This window comes from Giraffa tippelskirchi, chromosome 4 (genome assembly GCF_054371585.1).
Source record: "Giraffa tippelskirchi isolate mGirTip1 chromosome 4, T2T-mGirTip1v1.2.pri, whole genome shotgun sequence".
Classification (NCBI taxonomy): Eukaryota; Metazoa; Chordata; class Mammalia; order Artiodactyla; family Giraffidae; genus Giraffa; species Giraffa tippelskirchi.
In genome coordinates, this window is record NC_137278.1 from 179,735,005 (window position 1) to 179,753,805 (window position 18,801).

General features: G+C 39.9%; 1 long non-coding RNA gene across 1 annotated transcript in view; it reads left to right on the top strand.

Moving 5' to 3' along the window:
- LOC145503683 (uncharacterized) overlaps positions 1–18,801 on the top strand; it is a 403,694-nt gene that overhangs the window by 314,337 nt on the left and 70,556 nt on the right. Inside the window, exon 5 of the long non-coding RNA XR_014051656.1 lies at positions 16,589–16,683. This is a non-coding gene — a long non-coding RNA (uncharacterized LOC145503683). The remainder of the gene's footprint in view (positions 1–16,588; positions 16,684–18,801) is intronic.

An 18,801-nucleotide genomic window follows, 5' to 3' on the forward strand; every position in this document is an offset into this window, starting at 1 on the left:
ATATTCCATGCAAACGGAGACCAAAAGAAAGCAGGAGTCGCAATACTCATTTCAGATAAAATAGACTTTAAAATAAAGGATGTGAAAAGGGACAAAGAAGGACACTACATAAAGATCAAAGGATCAATTCAAGAAGAAGACGTAACAATCATAAATATATATGCACCCAACATAGGAGCACCACAATATATAAGGCAAATACTAACAAGTATGAAAGGGGAAATTAACAATAACACAATAATAGTGGGAGACTTTAATACTCCACTCACTCATATGGATAGATCAACTAAACAGAAAATTAACAAGGAAACACAAACTTTAAATGATACAATAGACAAATTAGATTTAATTGATATTTACAGGAGTTTCCACCCCAAAACAATCAATTTTACCTTTTTCTCAAGTGCACATGGAACTTTCTCCAGGATAGATCACATCCTGGGCCATAAATCTAGCCTTGGTAAATTCAAAAAAATTGAAATCATCCCAGCCATCTTCTCTGACCACAATGCAGTAAGATTAGACCTCAATTACAGGAAAAAAACTATTAAAAGTTCCAACATATGGAGGCTAAACAACACGCTTCTGAATAACCAACAAATCACAGAAGAAATCAAAAAAGAAATAAAATTATGCATAGAAACGAATGAAAATGAAAACACAACAACCCAAAACCTATGGGACACTGTAAAAGCAATACTAAGGGGAAGGTTCATAGCAATACAGGCGTACCTCAAGAAACAAGAAAAAAATCAAATAAATCAACTAACTCTACACCTAAAGCAACTAGAGAAGGAAGAAATGAAAAACCCCAGGGTCAGTAGAAGGAAAGAAATCTTAAAAATTAGGGCAGAAATAAATGCAAAAGAAACAAAAGAGACCATAGCAAAAATCAACAAAACTAAAAGCTGGTTTTTCGAGAAGATAAACAAAATTGATAAGCCATTAGCCAGACTCATCAAGAAACAAAGGGAGAAGAATCAGATCAACAAAATTAGAAATGAAAATGGAGAGATCACAACAGACTCCACAGAAATACAAAGGATCATAAGAGACTACTACCAACAGCTATATGCCAATAAAATGGACAACTTGGAAGAAATGGACAAATTCTTAGAAAAGTGTAACTTTCCAAAATTGAACCATGAAGAAATAGAAGATCTTAACAGACCCATCACAAGCACGGAAATCGAAACTGTAATCAGAAATCTTCCAGCAAACAAAAGCCCAGGACCAGACGGCTTCACAGCGGAATTCTACCAAAAATTTAGAGAAGAGCTAACACCTATCCTACTCAAACTCTTCCAGAAAATTGCAGAAGATGGTAAACTTCCAAACTCATTCTATGAGGCCACCATCACCCTAATTCCAAAACCAGACAAAGATGTCACAAAAAAGGAAAACTACAGGCCAATATCACTGATGAACATAGATGCAAAAATCCTTAATAAAATTCTAGCAAACAGAATCCAACATCATATTAAAAAGATCATACATCATGACCAAGTGGGCTTTATCCCAGGAATGCAAGGTTTTTTTAACATCCGCAAATCAATCAATGTAATACACCACATTAACAAATTGAAAGAAAAAAACCATATGGTTATCTCAATAGATGCAGAAAAAGCCTTTGACAAAATTCAGCATCCATTTCTGATTAAAACCCTCCAGAAAGCAGGAATAGAAGGAACATATCTCAACATAATAAAAGCTATATATGACAAACCCACAGCAAACATTATCCTCAATGGTGAAAAATTGAAAGCATTTCCCCTAAAGTCAGGAACAAGGCAAGGATGCCCACTTTCACCACTACTATTCAACATAGTTTTGGAAGTTTTGGCCACAGCAATCAGAGCTGAAAAAGAAATAAAAGGAATACAGATAGGAAAAGAAGAAGTAAAACTCTCACTGTTTGCAGATGACATGATCCTCTACATAGAAAACCCTAAAGACTCTACTAGAAAATTACTAGAGTTGATCAATGAATATAGTAAAGTTGCAGGATATAAAATTAACACACAGAAATCCCTTGCATTCCTATACTCCAATAATGAGAAAACAGAAAGAGAAATTAAGGAAACAATACCATTCACCATTGCAACAAAAAGAATAAAATATTTAGGAATATATCTACCTAAAGAAACAAAAGACTTATATATAGAAAACTATAAAACACTGATGAAAGAAATCAAAGAGGACACAAACAGATGGAGAAATATACCGTGTTCATGGATTGGAAGAATTAATATAGTGAAAATGAGTATACTACCCAAAGCAATCTATAGATTCAATGCAATCCCTATCAAGCTACCAATGGTATTTTTCACAGAACTGGAACAAATCATCTCACAATTTGTATGGAAATATAAGAAACCTCGAATAGCCAAAGCAATCTTGAGGAAGAAGAATGGAACTGGAGGAATCAACCTGCCTGACTTCAGGCTCTACTACAAAGCCACAGTCATCAAGACAGTATGGTACTGGCACAAAGATAGAAATATAGATCAATGGAACAAAATAGAAAGCCCAGAGATAAACCCACGCACATATGGACACCTTATCTTCGACAGAGGAGGCAAGAATATACAATGGAGAAAAGACAATCTCTTTAACAAGTGGTGCTGGGAAAACTGGTCAACCACTTGTAAAAGAATGAAACTAGAACACTTCCTAACACCGTACACAAAAATAAACTCAAAATGGATTAAAGATCTAAACGTAAGACCAGAAACAATAAAACTCCTAGAGGAAAACATAGGCAAAACACTCTCCGACATAAATCACAGCAGGATCCTCCATGACCCACCTCCCAGAATATTGGAAATAAAAGCAAAAATAAACAAATGGGACCTAATTAAAATTAAAAGCTTTTGCACAACAAAGGAAACTATAAACAAGGTGAAAAGACAGCCTTCAGAATGGGAGAAAATAATAGCAAACGAAGCAACAGACAAACAATTAATCTCAAAAATATACAAGCAACTCCTGCAGCTGAATTCCAGAAAAACAAACGACCCAATCAAAAAATGGGCCAAAGAACTAAACAGACATTTCTCCAAAGAAGACATACAGATGGCTAACAAACACATGAAAAGATGCTCAACATCACTCATTATTAGAGAAATGCAAATCAAAACCACAATGAGGTATCATTTCACACCAGTCAGAATGGCTGCTATCCAAAAGTCTACAAGCAATAAATGCTGGAGAGGGTGTGGAGAAAAGGGAACCCTCTTACACTGTTGGTGGGAATGCAAACTAGTACAGCCACTATGGAGAACAGTGTGGAGATTCCTTAAAAAACTGGGAATAGAACTGCCATATGACCCAGCAATCCCACTGCTGGGCATATACACCGAGGAAACCAGAATTGAAAGAGACGCGTATACCCCAATGTTCATCGCAGCACTGTTTACAATAGCCAGGACATGGAAGCAACCTAGATGTCCATCAGCAGACGAATGGATAAGGAAGCTGTGGTACATATACACAATGGAATATTACTCAGCCATTAAAAAAAATACATTTGAATCGGTTCTACTGAGATGGATGAAACTGGAGCCCATTATACAGAGTGAAGTAAGCCAGAAAGAAAAACAACAATACAGTATACTAATGCATATATATGGAATTTGAAAGATGGTAACGATAACCCTATATGCGAGACAGAATAAGAGACACAGATGCATGGAACAATTTTATAGACTCTGAGGGAGAAGGTGAGGGTGGGACGATCTGGGAGAATAGCATTGAAACATGTATATTATCATATGTGAAACAGAACACCATTCCATGTTCGATGCATGTGACAAGGGCTCAGGGCCGGGGCAATGGGATGATCCAGAAGGATGGGATGGGGAGGGAGGTGGGTGGGGGGTCCAGGAAGGGGAACACATGTAAACCCATGGCTGATTCATGTCAATGTATGGCAAAAACTATTACAATATTGTAAAGTAATTAGCCCCCAACTAAAATAAATAAATTTATAAAAAAAAAAAAAAAAAAAAACAAAACCTAAAAAAAAAAATAAAATAAAATATAAGGTGTTCTATTTTCCTTCCTTGCTGTTATACTGTGCTAATTGTACCTAAATGTACCTCATTTAGCTTTTGTCAAATGAGTGAAGCTGGATACAAAGCAAGATGGCAACTGTGGTTTAGGTTTTTTTTAAAGGGCATATTTTATATACATCAAGAAGAAATAAGTAAATCAAATTTATTAGTGTAAGCTATTTCCAGGCTGGAAAATAACAAATTTTAATTTTATTTTGTGTTATTTCCCATTTCTCTAAAATGAACGTATATTATTTTCAGAGTAGAACTAATAGTCTTTCAATAAACATTCTTTTTCAAGAAAAATGAAACATTTTGATTACTTTAATATTTATTAGAGAAAGTGATAAAGTGAGAAGCATTTCATGACTATTTCCTACAAATAAAGAAGAAGGCATGATCAATACCCTCAAAAACTGTAAAACATATCAGGAAAGGCAGACTGAACCTGAAAAAGGAAAAATCATAAGTATTAGGTTGTGATAATAAAAGTCAGTATTATTCAAATTCATTCACTAAAAAAGCAGTTTTATGGGGACTTCCCTGGCCATCCAGTGGTGGAGAATCTGCTCTGCAACACAAGGGGCCCTGGTTCGATCCTTGGTTGGGGAACTAAGATCTCACTTGCCACAGAGAAACTAAACCCTGGGGCGCAACCACTGAGCCTGCACACCTCAAGGAAAGATTCCTGCCTGCTGCAACGAAGACCTGATGCAGCCAAATAAATAAGTAGTTTCAAACAGCAATTTTAGTATTCTTTTGTGCTATGTCCTACATCATACATATATTGAAAAAAAAAACCACTCATTAGAATACCCCTTCATCCTGGAGTACAGAATATGTTCCAGAAACTGCCCCCGTCCCCTGCCATAAAAGCTTTATACATAGCTTCCCAAAACAGCATCTAGTCTAAAACAATCCAGTTTACCTCAAACACTGATGAATGTTCACCCTCTCTTCAATCACTTCCAACTCTCCATTTGTCATTCATCTCACCAATAGGTGTCTGTCTGTGTTAAATCTCCCTATTTTATAGAGTCACTGGAAAACCAAACCAAATGGAGAAGGAGAAAAGGACCACATTTTCAGAGTTTTAATATCATCTTTGGATTCTAACTGGATCTACTTTGCTTACAATTCTAATCATTCGGGTCAGTCATTTTCATTTTGTGCTGAGATAGATTACCTGTATTGTGATGCTTCTCTTTACTCATCTGTAAAATGGAAATAAAGCTGATCACATAGAATAAAGGTGATGCTATATCTTCCACTTGTTGAGAAATATTACATTGTCTGAAGTCTTTGTGGGAAAATTAAACATCAAACAATTATAATGGTTGATCACTAAATTTTTAAAGGGCAAGAGAGCCTCTTTTTTTCTGTACCAAAATAAATGGAAAAATAAAAAAACAAAAACTATTCTCTAAATGGAACAACTAAAAATTGTTTTTCACCTTCCCTAAGAAATCAAACTTGTTATTGTTACCATGGCAACAAGTTGTCAGTCTGAAGACGGGAGTTTCTCTGGCCTGCCTGCTTATTGCTGCTAAGTCACTTCAGCCATGTCCGACTCTGTGCGACCCCATAGACGGCAGCCCACCAGGCTCCACTGTCCCTGAGATTCTCCAGGCAAGAACACTGGAGTGGGTTGCCATTGCCTTCTCCAGCCTGCTTATTGAGCAGAAGGAAATAGAACACTTTATTAGTATTATTTTATTTTAAAATAAAAAATCATCAATGTGTTGAACTTCCCTCTTGGTCCAGTGGTTAAGAATCCACCTGCCAATGCAGGGGACATGGATTTGATTGGGTCCACATGCTTCAGGGCAACTGAGCCCACTTGTCACAATACTGAAGCCTGGGCGCTCTAGAGCCCATGTGCAGTAATTAGAGAAGCCATCTTAACAAGAAGCAAGTAGAGAGCAGCCCCAGTTTGCCACAGCTAGAGAAAGCCCTCACACAGCAAAGAAGACCCAGTATAGCCAAAAATAAATAAATACATAAATAAAGTTTAAAAATTAATGTCTTTATGTTCTTGAATGGTCGGAATACACAGAGTAATAAGAACCACATTGCAAAAGGAATTTGGGCAGGGGTACTAACTAAGGGAGCTAGGCTCAAGGCACAGAATTTGCCATCTCTGACCTGCTGGTAGCTGGGCAGTGACCTCTTGGCTATCCTGACTGGACTCTGAGTCCCTTCACTTGGCCTTGTTTCCCTGTCTCTGGTGGGAAATACTGGGTCAGTGACAACATGTGTATGAAAATCCATTTTCTCACCAGTCAACAAGTACTTATTCAGTGCATACTATCAGGCTGGTGCAAAAGTAATTGAGGTTTTTCACTGTTGAACTTTACCATTTGATATTGGAATACATTCTTAAATAAAAGTGGTTATGTTCTACATCATGGGCTTCCCTGGTGGCTCAGGTGATAGAGAATCTGCTTACAATGTGGGAGACCCAGATTCGATCTCTGGGTTGTTAAGATCCCCTGGAGAAGGGAATGGCTACCCGCTTCGATATTGTTGCCTGAAGAATTCCATGGACAGAGGAGCCTAGTGAGCCACAGTCCATGGGATCATAAAAAGTCAGACATGACTTGAGTGGCTAATACTTTCACTATATATAATTTTAATGCACATTTCTTGCTTTATGTTTTTTTTCTAATGACTTATTACTTGCTGTGTATTTTATATGTATTTGAGACTATGGAAATGATATTAGACAAAAAGCAAATTCAAGCGATTTTCTTATTCGAGTTCAAAATGGGTTGTAAAGCGGCAAAGAACAACATCAAAAACACATTTGACCCAGGGACTGCTAATGAACATACAGTGCAATGGTGATTCAAGAAGTTTTGCAAAGGAGACGAGAGCCTTGAAGATGAGCACAGTGGCTGGTCATTGGAAGTTGACAACAACCATCTGAGAGCCATCATCGAAACTGATCCTTTTACAACTACACAAGACATTGCTGAAGAACTCAACATCAACCATTCTACAGTCATTTGGCATGAAGCAAATTGGAAAGGTGAAAAAACGCAATAAGTGTGTGTCTTGTGCATTGACCACAAATCAAAAAAATTGTCATTTTGAAGTGTTATCTTCTCTTATTCTATGCAACAACAACAAACCATTTCTCTATTGGATTGTGGTGTGCAGAAAGTGGATTTTATATGACAACTGGCAATGACCAACTCAGCTCAGTGGTTGGGCTGAGAAGAAGCTCCAAAGCACTTCCCAAAGCCAAACTTGCACCAAAAAAAGGATATGGCCATTGTCTGGTGGTCTGCTGCCTGTTTGATCCACTATAGCTTTCTGAATCCTGGTGAAGCCATTACATCTGAGAAATATGTTCAGCAAATCGATGAGATGCAGTGAAAACTGCAACATCTGAAGCCAGCATTGATCAACAGAAAGGGCCCAATTCTTCTCCATGACAAAGCCCAACTGAACGTCGTACAACCAACACTTTGAAAGTTGAACTAATTGGGCTACGAAGTTTTGCCTCATCCACCGTATTCACCCGACTTCTCATCAACTGACTACCACTTCTTCAAGCATCTCAACAAACTTTTGCAGGGAAGACACTTCCACAACCAGTAGGAGGCAGAAAATGCTTTCCAAGAGTTCCTGAGGCATAGATTTTTACACTACAAGAATGAGGAAATTTAATTCTTGTTGGCAAAAATGTGTTGATTGTAATGGTTCCTATTTTGATTAATAAAGATGTGTTTGAGCCAGATATAATGATTTAAAAGTCATGGTCCAAAATCACAATTATGTTTGCACCAATCTAATTGGTGCAATTTCAGGACCTGACATCATGTTTGAGCAAACAGACAAAATTACTCCCACATGGGCTCACATTCTTGTTGGGGGGAAACAGGCCAAAACCAAACAGGTAAACCAAAACATAATATCAGGTAGTAATAGAAACCACCAAAAATATAGAGCATATTAAGACAGTAATAGGAAAATATTTGAAAGAAGAGGGAAATACTGAAAACTAAAAGCTTCCAGAAAACCATAATATTTTAATGCATGTACACCTAGGCCTGATAGATGTAGATATTACACATGAATGTACTAATATATCAGTCATTTTTTAAAAGCAAATACAGATTGAATAGGACCCTCTGTTTGTCAGGTACTGGGATCATTGCTGAGAAAAGTGAGACAGACTCAGTTCTAGAGCTTAAAGTATTTCAAGCCCAAATACTGCTAGTGAAAGCCCCAAATTTGAGATCTTCAATTCTCTTAGGACCGTATATTTTATCCCTCTTAAGTAAATTCCTTTAAAGTTTCCCAAGTATACTTTAAAAAAAAAAAGAAATTATTTTTAATTGGAGGATAATTGCTTTACAATATTGTGTTGGTTTCTGTTGATGTATTAATAACAACATGAATTGGCCATAGGTATATGTATGTCCTCTCTCTTCTAAACCTCCCTCCCTCAAGTATACTTTATTGCTCTAAAAAATGCCTTTTAGGATATTTATATGTAGTTTCTTACCAAAAAAAAGAGAGAGAGAGAAGACTTAAAACTTTCCATTGTCTGGCTTACCATTTTACATAGCAAGTTTTTCTGTGGAACTCAAGATTCTTGAGAGTCCCTTGGGCTGCAAGGAGATAAAACCAGTCAATCCTAAAAGATTTCACCCTGAATATTCATTGAAAGGACTGATGCTGAAGCCAAAGTTCTGATACTTTGGCCACCTGATGTGAAGAGCTGACTCACTGGAAAAGACCCTGATGCTGGGAAAGAAAGATGAGGGTAGGAGGAGAAGAAGGTGTCAGAGGATGAGATGATTAGATAGCACCACAAACTTAATGGACACGAGCTTGAGCAAACTCTGGGAGATAGTGAAGGACAGGGAAATGTGGCATGCTGCAGTCCATGGGATGGCAAATAGTTGGAGAAATTTACTGACTAAACAAACGGAAGAAAATATACGTGGATTCTGAAAAAATTTTGAACAGTTTTGCGAAAAGCGGAGCCATTCCTAGCAACAAAGTAATGTTGAAAGGTTTGGAGTGTGCACTCTGCTAAGGAGCCTATAAAAACAGAGATTGCACCTTGGGATGAAGAACTGGGCAAGGCATACAGTTGCAGAAGGACAACCAAGCCCTCCCTCTCCTGCTGAGGTTGTGCTGGCAACAGATAACAGAACTTCAGGAATACTGGACCACACGGTGTGGCAATTCCTGTGATCTTATCTGATTGTATTTATTCTTTATTGTCTCATAAAGAACCTTTCACCTACTGGGCAACTTTTCCAGATAACACCTAGGCACTGTATTTTTATGTGGCCGTAAAACAACATCAGTGATTGCGGTAAGCACACTTAACTGCTTTTTGGATGATCAGCGCTCAGCATGGATTATAATTGTTTGCTTTCTTTACCTGGATTGAAGACCATATTCTGAGATGCTCTGTAAATGATTCTGAGATGTTTTGTAAATACTGTATGCAGCAACATAGAAATGTTTGTTTTAACAGAGGTAGACAGGGTTGAGCAAAACAGGGCGTTCACAATAGAACTCTTGGGAAATACTGAGTCTAGAAACTTGCAGATGCATTTCTAAGGGTTGAAAGCTGTACTCTTCCTCCTCTAAAGTTTTGTTTTTTGTTTGTTTGGTTGATTGGTTTTGTTTGTTTGCTTTGTTTTGTTTCAAGCGCTTGTTAATCTTCAGATCATCAGAATAATATCCTGTTGCCCTTGGGTGAATCTTGCTATCCCAATTGGAACACGACTGTGTTGTGTCAGGTGCCTTTGAGAATCTCATCAAGGTGAGCAGTTGATCAAGTTGAGACCTACAGCATCTCTGATGAAAGTTTAGGGAAAAACTATTCATGTAGGAGCTTGTCCATCTCTGGGCTTTGTGCCCAGGCCTCTCTTTTCCACTCGCAATCTTACATGTACCCCCATTAATTCTTTCACGAGAGGCATTTTTGGTCCTTTCCAATTCAGAGGATATTGTAATAGGAGCACCATTAGCACAAGTTTTGTGTGGTGGAACACCGTGGTTCCGCCCCTTTCTTCCAACAGAAGAGCCTGTACCGAGGCAGGCAGCAGCAATGCTTTGGAAGATGCTGACAGTCAGTTAATTAACGGCAGAACCCAGGTGTGCATAGGGGATATTATGACATGTTCCCTCTGAAAGATCATTTCTACTCAAAGTCAAAATGTTAATAAGCTAATGAGCCTGACAATGATTTTTTTTTCAGATTTGGAGACTGATTTTAATTGCAGTGTATCAATCGAATCAACACATTCTCATTTTCCTTTCTACATTAATTTATTTATTTTGAAATGCACAGATTGTGGAGATTGTGTAAATTATAACTTACACCATCTCAGCATTGCCCTGTGCTTGCTACAGGTTCACAGCATTGATCTGCCTCTTTCAAGTTCTTTGTGTTTTCCTTAATTTCCAGCCTTGCCTGAATATGGGCTCTTTTGCCTTTCTTTTCTATTTGCCTTCCACAAACCAGATCAAGGCTCAGCTATTTCCTTTACTTGCCATTCAGCCCTCAGAAATCAAGGTTCTACTTTGACTTTTGAAATACTTGTCTGCCTTCCGTACTTCACTGGTTTATAGATTATTTTGGTTGGGTCATCATGACATGCTGCATCATTTCTTAAGTTGTTTTCTTACATCCTTGCCTGCAATTCTATTTGATTAGATATAAGTGGATGAGTCATTTTGCCTGTTGTTGTTTAGCTGCTAAATCACATTTGATTCTTACAGTCCTGTGGACTGTAGCCCACCAGGCTCCTCTGTCCACGGATTTCTCCAGGCAAGAATACTGGAGTGGGTTTCCATTTCCTCCCCAAAGGGATCTTCCCAACCCAGGGATCAAAACCAAGTCTCCTGCATTGGCAGGCGAATTTTATACCAGTGAGCCACCAGGGAAGCCCCCACTTTGGCCTTATATTTGAGTAAAATCTGCTCTGTCGTCAGCTGTGTGTGTGTGTGTGTGTGTGTGTGTGTGTGTGTGTGTATGGTGAAGGCTAGTGGTGGTGATGGGGTGAAGAAGAAAATTTGGGGAGAAAAACCTTCTTACGCCTGTGGTATTAGCAGCTTCTCCCAGTCCAAGGAAGGAGTTGAAATTTTCCTAGAAATACAGAGACTCCCCAAAATGCTTACAGAGCAGCCTAGGTTTCTCTCCAAATCCAGACATTCTTAGGGCTGACTTCTTGGCAAATATAAGCAAAGAGATCTCTGAAAATAAGAATTTGCTTTGCAAAAGCCCCACACCTGTCCAGACTGATTTTTTTTAATTAAAAATTTTGTTTTAAATTTCAGGCTGGTCCAAATGGTTAGTTTTTTTCAAATCTCCCCAGGAGCCTGTATCATGTGGGGGGAAGGGGTTTAATGGGCAGAGAGAGGGATGATATAGACGTTCACATGTGGTTGATTGAAAATGTATGTGGGTGAGCAGGTCAAGATCTTTCTTTTCATTGACAGTGAGTGATCTGTACACAGTAGACACTCAGAAAACATTTAATTTAAACATATTTAATATTTAGTGTTTATTGCTTACCAAAAAAGCTTTTGGTAGGGATAAAAATACAGGTTGAGTTGACTGACAATTTCATTTGAGTTTTCCTATAACATCATCCGAACAAACTGGCCAACCCAAGATAAGCTAAAATGTTTTAAAATAACTTCCCGAACCTTGTGTAAGTAACAATCAGGCAGAGATGGACCAACCAGTGCTCAGCCCCAAGAAAGGGCTGGAATGAGGAATACAGGAAAATCCTGCTTAGCACGTTCTTCAGGGGCCACTACCTAGCCAGTGAGCTGGCATCGCCAGTGTCCCACCCTAATTTGGTTTCATGACCCCAGGCTTTGAAGGGTCACCTTGAAAGGTGATCTCAGCACCAGGTGCCATGGTCACTGACCTGGTATGACCTCTCTCAAATCTGTGTAGGCCCCGGAGCTAAGGAAGCTTTCACACTCCCAGATCCCAGTAACTCTGTGGGTGTCCCTGTCCTGGTCGGATCTGCCTGCAGGCTGTTGTTCTTGCTGACCCACACTTAACAGGAAGCATGAAATCAGACAGAAGCTATTTGCCTCTGTGCTCCTCTACATTCCTCAGCCCCGCTCCGCTGTTCCCCAGGGAAGCATGTCCCCTGGAGGTGCAGTCTGGCCGAGGACCAATGTCCATCAAGCCAGAACAGAGAGAAGCTGGGGAATTTTGCCCTCTCCTAATCCTCCCAGCCCAACCTCAGCCGATGAGGCCTTGAGTCAGTCTGGCAAATGTGCTGGACAAGAGATGCCAAAACCTGGGGATAGTCGCTATTTGACCTGTGCCATACCAGCCCCTTTTGGGTGACTGTTTATGCACTAATAGGGACTTCCCTGGTGACTCAGATGGTAAAGCGTCTGCCTATAATGCAGGAGACCCAGGTTCAATCCCTGGGTCAGGAAGATCTCCTGGAGAAGGAAATGGCAACCTACTCCAGTATTCTTGCCTGGAAAATCCCATGGATGGAGGAGCCTGGTAGGCTGAGCGACTTCACTTTCACTTTCTTTTTCACTTTATGCCCTAATAGGGTTTCCCAGGTGGCGCTAGTGGAGGTCTACGGTCCATGGGGTCGCAAAGAGTCGGACACAACTGAGCACACAGCACATCCTTCCTTACCCTCAGCTCAGCTGGCCTCACTTTTACTCAACCCTGTTGCATTGTCTCCAGTCTTTCAACAGTCTGAATTCATGGTGGAGCCATGAATTCAGGAGTCCCACTCCCTGGAGTCTTGCTTCTTGCTTCTGTGCTCCAGTGGGTATCTACCTATGCTGTACTAGAACTTGATGTGGGGCCACACTCACTTTTTTTTTAGAGTTTCTGTACTATACAGTATATTCTCATTAGTCATCTATTTTATAAATAGTAGTGTATATATGTCAGTACTAATCTCCCAGTTCATTCCACCCTTCCTCTTCCCCTCTTGCTATCCACTCATTTGTCCTCTGTGCTGTGCTGTGATTAGTCACTCAGTCGTGTCAGACTCTTTGCAACCTCATGGACTATAGCCTGCCAGGCTCTTCTGTTCATGGCGATTCTCCAGGCAAGAATACTGGGCTGTTATGCCCTCCTCCAGGGTCGTTTGTCCTCTCAGTTCAGTTCAGTCGCTCAGTCATGTCCAACTCTTTGTGACCCCATGGACTGCATCATGCCAGGTTTCCCTGTCCATCACCAGCTCCTGGAGCCTACTCAAACTCATGTCCATTGAGTCGGTGATGCCATCCAACCATCTCATCCTCTGTCATCCTCTTCTCCTCCTGCCTTCAATCTTTCCCAGCATCAGGGTCTTTTCCAATGAGTCAGTACTCTGCATCAGGTGGCCAAAGGATTGGAGTTTCAGCTTCAGCATCAGTCCTTACAATGAATATTTAAGAGTGATGTACTTTAGGATGGACTGGTTGGATCTCCTTGCTGTCCAAGAGACTCTCAAGAGTCTTCTTCAACACCACAGTTCAAAAGCATCAATTCTTCTGTGCTCAGCTTTCTTTATAGTCCAACTCTCACATCCATACATGATTACTGGAAAAACCATAGCTTTGACTAGATGGACCTTTGTTGACAAAATAATGTCTCTGCTTTTTATATGCTGTCTAGGTTGGTCATAACTTTTCTTCCAAGGAGCAAGCGTCTTTTAATTTCATGGGTGCAGTCACCATCTGCAGTGATTTTGGAGCCCAAGAAAATAAAAATCTGTCACTGTTTCCATTGTTTCCCCATCTATTTGCCACGAAGTGATGGGACCAGATGCCATGATCTTGGTTTTCTGAATGTTGAGTTTTAAGCCAACTTTTTCACTCTCCTCTTTCACTTTCATCAAGAGGCTCTAGTTCTTCTTCGCTTTCGTCCAAAAGTGTGATGTCATCTGCATATCTGCTGCTGCTGCTGCTAAGTCACTTCAGTCATGTCCAACTCTGTACAACCCCATAGACGGCAGCCCACCAGGCTCCCCTGTCCCTGGGATTCTCCAGGCGAGAACACTGGAGTGGGTTGATATTTCTCCCGGCAATCTTGACTCCAGCTTGTTCTTCATCCAGCCTGGCATTTCTCATGATGTACTCTGCATATAAGTTAAATAAGCAGGGTGACAAAATACAGCCTTGATGTACTCCTTCCCCAATTTGGAACCAGTCTGTTGTTCCATGTCCAGTTCTAACTGCTTCTTGATCTGCATATAGATGTCTCAGGAGGCAGGTCAGGTGGTCTGGTATTTGTCCTCTGTCTATCTATTTCTACTTTGCAAGTAAGTTCCTCTGTATCATTTTCACACTCACTTTTCAAACATATCCAGTCTATTGGCCACTTTCTGGGAGGTCAGAGCCACTGCTGGTTCAGTTTTCAGAGCTAGAGTTCTTGTTTCCTCTTCTTGCCTACTGGCATTTGCCACGGAGGTCCCAGCACACACTCATGCATCTGTGTGCAGGGTAAGAGCACACACCCTTCTTCTACCTGTTAGAACTCTGATCTATCTAGATCTCATGCTGCCCCTAGCTGGCTAGAGTACTTGCCAGTTCTCTCCTGCTTGTCCAGCTCCCTGGTCCTGATGCTCCTCTCCTGTAACTAGTTAGGTCCTGGCAGGACGGAAGGTCCTTTCAGGTCATTACTGTTCTTAGTGATGCTTTACTTACCAATCAGCTTCCTGGTTTACTCCATCATCTCCACATAACCAGCCGAATCTGTTCAAACTGTGTCAAGGATATTCATGCTCAATAAATATTTGTTGCCATTGATTTGATTTGCCCAATTATTGTGTGCCTTATAAGCTGTGTTCTCTCAAAGAAACTCAATGAAAATGAACTGAGCTAAGACAAATTGGGTGATAGTGTTAGTCGCTCAGTCGTGTCTGACTCTTTGCAACCCCATGTACTGTAGACCTTCAGGCTCCTCTGTCCATGAAATTCTCCAGGCAAGAATACTGGAGTGGGTAGCCGTTTCCTTCTTCAGGGAATCTTCCTAACCCAGGAATCGAATCCGGGTCTCCCACATTCCAGGCAGGTTCTTTACTGTCTGAGCCACCAGGGGTGATAGTCAATGGCTTTAAAATGGATTTATAAAAAATATCAACAGAGTGTGCCTTTATATACTGTTCTGGTACATTTCTAACTACTGACAGAAAGAGGGATAGAGAAACAGTGTCAGGAACGGTACTAGCAGACAATCAAGCATACATAAAGACAAAGTATATTTAAGCCAGTAAGAGTTGATTGCCTAAATTTTATTCAGCCACAGCTAGTCAGTAAGAGCTAGATTAAAGAAAGCTTCATTAGAGACTAATTTGTATATCACAGATGAAATTGTCTCTATTCTCCTTAAACTTCCAACTTCAAGTCTTCTTAATGCTGGAACAAAAGTTAGCCACTATCCATCTCATCCTCCATTTCTTTTGTTTTTAATTTAAAAAATTTAATTAAAGTATAGTTGGTCTACAACGTTATATTAGTTTCAGGCATATAGCATAGTGATTCAGTGTGTTTACAGCTTATACTCCACTAAAAATTACTACAAGGTAATAGCTGTACTTCCCTGTGCTACATTCTCATCGCTTATTTATTTTATATAATAGTTTGTGTCTCTAAATTCCCTACCCCTAAACTGCCCCTCGCCTCTTCTCTCTCCCATTTGGTAACCACTAGTTTGTTTTCTATATCTGTGAGACTGTTTCTGTTTTGCACATACATTCACTTGTATTATTTTTTAGATTCTATGTAAAAGTGATAGGTCTTACCTGGTGGCTCAGTGATAAACCATCCACCTGCAGTGCAGGAGACCTAGGTTCAATCTCTGGGTGGGGAAGATCCCCTGGAGAAGGAAATGTCAACCCACTCCAGTATTCTTGCCTGGAGAATTCCATGAACAAAGGAGCCTGGTGGGCTACGGTCCATGGAGTTGCAAAGAGTCAGACATGACTGAGTGACTAAGCACACACACACACACACACACACACACGCGCGCGCACGCGCACACCCAAAAGTGATATCATACAACATCGCAGTGTCTGTACACAGACTCCTCAGCCTTTTTCTCTGGGAGACAGTGTGGTGAAATGGACAATGAACATGGCTTTGGGGCCTAAAAGTCTGTAGGTGTCACTTGTTAACAGAATGGCATATAACTAGATCAATTACTTATCTAGACATAAATAGATGAATTGTTGAAGGCATCTGTAAAATGAGGGCTACCACATATCTCTTAGGTGGCACAGTGGTAAAAAGTCCACTTGCCAATGCAGGAGACTCCGTAGATGTGGGTTCAATCCCTGGATTGGAAAGATCCTCTTGAGAAGAAAATGGCAATCCATTCCAGTATTCTTGCCTGAAAAAGAGGAGCCATGAAGTTGACACGAGTCAGATACGACTGTGCAACTGAGCACACACATATCTCTGGGGCTTTGTAATGACCAAATGATGAAATTTCTGTAAAGTGTTTTACAGAGTGTACAGCTCAATACGCAGCAGTTTCTTATCCCCTCTTTCTTCACTTTTCATATTTTCTCCCAAAGGAAGGAAAAAGAGCACGACCAGGAGCCTCTCCTGTGCTGCACTGTTGCCCCAGCTCTCCCACGACGGCTCCACTCACACCTGCCCTCCCTTCCAGGTGCAGTAGCTCCCCTCACCCCAGGCACTTTGTCTTCTGCTTGGGATGGCATCTTGAGAATATCTTCTGCTTGTTTCTTAGTCTCTGATGATTTTCTTCTTCTTTTCAAAGATAATACACTAAGATGAGTTATGAGTTTTCACTACCAATTTTCTCACCACGTGTCATCTCCTTAAGTCTTTTATTGATTTATTTTTAAATTTATTTTTAATTGGAGAATAATTGCTTTACAATGTTGTGTTGGTTTCTGCCATAGAACAACGCAAATCAGTCACAAGCATATGTATGTCCCCCTCCCTCCCATCCCTCTAGCTTGTCACAGATCAACGGTTGAGCTCCCTGTGGCTCACACACTTTTAAGTCCCTCTAGAAGGGAATCTCCAGTCTGGGATGCTGTCCTTCTGGCTTGATGAGATGACTAGTAACTTTAAAGTGTTCTCCATGCTTATCAGATGATAGGAGTGTTTTTGCATGTGTAAAGAGTTAAAGACCTTAGAACTTTTTATATTGTATTGGAAAGGCTGCCTTAAAGAAAACAATAATACAGGAATTCGGGTCATAAAATTAGAAAATTCTGTAGTATTGTATTTCTATCAGCAGTAAAAATTTGTGTTTCTGAAGCAAGATATAATATGTAATTAATAATTGAATGATAATCTCTAAATTGGTCAATATAACAACCAATAGGAAATGGGCTTTAGATATATATGAACAAAAAAACCCAGAAAGATTGACTTGAAACATCTGTTATTATTTTGACCAATTTTGCATAGAGTGAAACCCTTCTAGAAGCATCATGCACTATACTGCTACTACTAAGTCACCTCAGTCGTGTCCGACTCTGTGTGACCCCATAGGTGGCAGCCCAGCAGGCTCCACCGTCCCTGGGATTCTCCAAGCAAGAACACTGGAGTGGGTTGCCATTTCCTTCTCCAATGCATGAAAGTGAAAAATGAAAGTGAAGTCACTCAGTCGTGTCCGACTCTTAGTGACCCCATGGACTGCAGCCTACCAGGCTCCTCCATCTATGGCATTTTCCAGGAAAGAGTACTATACATTTGGCAAATTACAGCACTTTTACCTAATTGCTCCTTTAGGAGTTAATGACCCCCTTTGCAGCTTTGTCTAAGACACCTAATGCAATCATCACAGAAAAGGTATGCTCAGTCTCATCCATTGCTTTGTAGATTTGCACTTAGTTCAAAATTAAGTGCAATTTCAAAGTGTCTTTAAAAAAAATCTAATCAATCTAGTATACTATAAGCATTGCTGAAACTTACACATTTCTAAAAATTTGTAAAGGTGACTTTGGTGAATGGATTTTTGTCCTTAAATAGACACAGCTTGCTGTATATGCAAAATAACTACTTGTACAGAATCAACCCTGGAAATTCGCAGAATGTGCCCTTTGCTCACTTAATATTGAAAATCACAGCATAACCTGAGTGACCTCATTTACTTAAGAAATCTGTGTGTGATTATACAAGTACCATGCAGAAACCTTATGATGATCTATGCCCAGCATGCTTTTCTGTTATTTGTAGAAGTTGATTTGTAGATTGGATTTTCTATTATTTTTGAATAAATACTTGATTTCTTGGCAAATAAAAGATGTTCAAGGTGGATTTAGAAAAGGCAGAGGAACCAGAGATCAAATTGCCAACATCCATTGGATCATTGAAAAAGAAAGAATTCCGGAAAAACCTCTACTTCTGCTTTATTGACTATGCCAAAGCCTTTGACTGTGTAGACACAACAAACTGGAAAATTCTTCAAGAGATGGAAATACCAGACCACCTGACCTGCCTCCTGAGAAACCTGTATGCAGGTCAAGAAGCAACAGTTAGAACTGAACGTAGAGCAACAAACTTCTTCAAAATTGGGAAAGGACTGAGTCAAGGCTGTATATTGTTACCCTGCTTATTTAACTTACATGCAGAGTACATCATGCAAAATGCCAGGCCGGATGAAGCACAAGCTGGAATCAAGCTTGCCGGCAGAAATATCTATAACCTCAGAAATGCAGATGACACCACCCTTATGGCAGAAATTGAAGAGAAACTAAAGAGCCTCTTGATGAAAGTGAAAGAGGAGAGTGAAAAAGTTGGCTTAAAACTC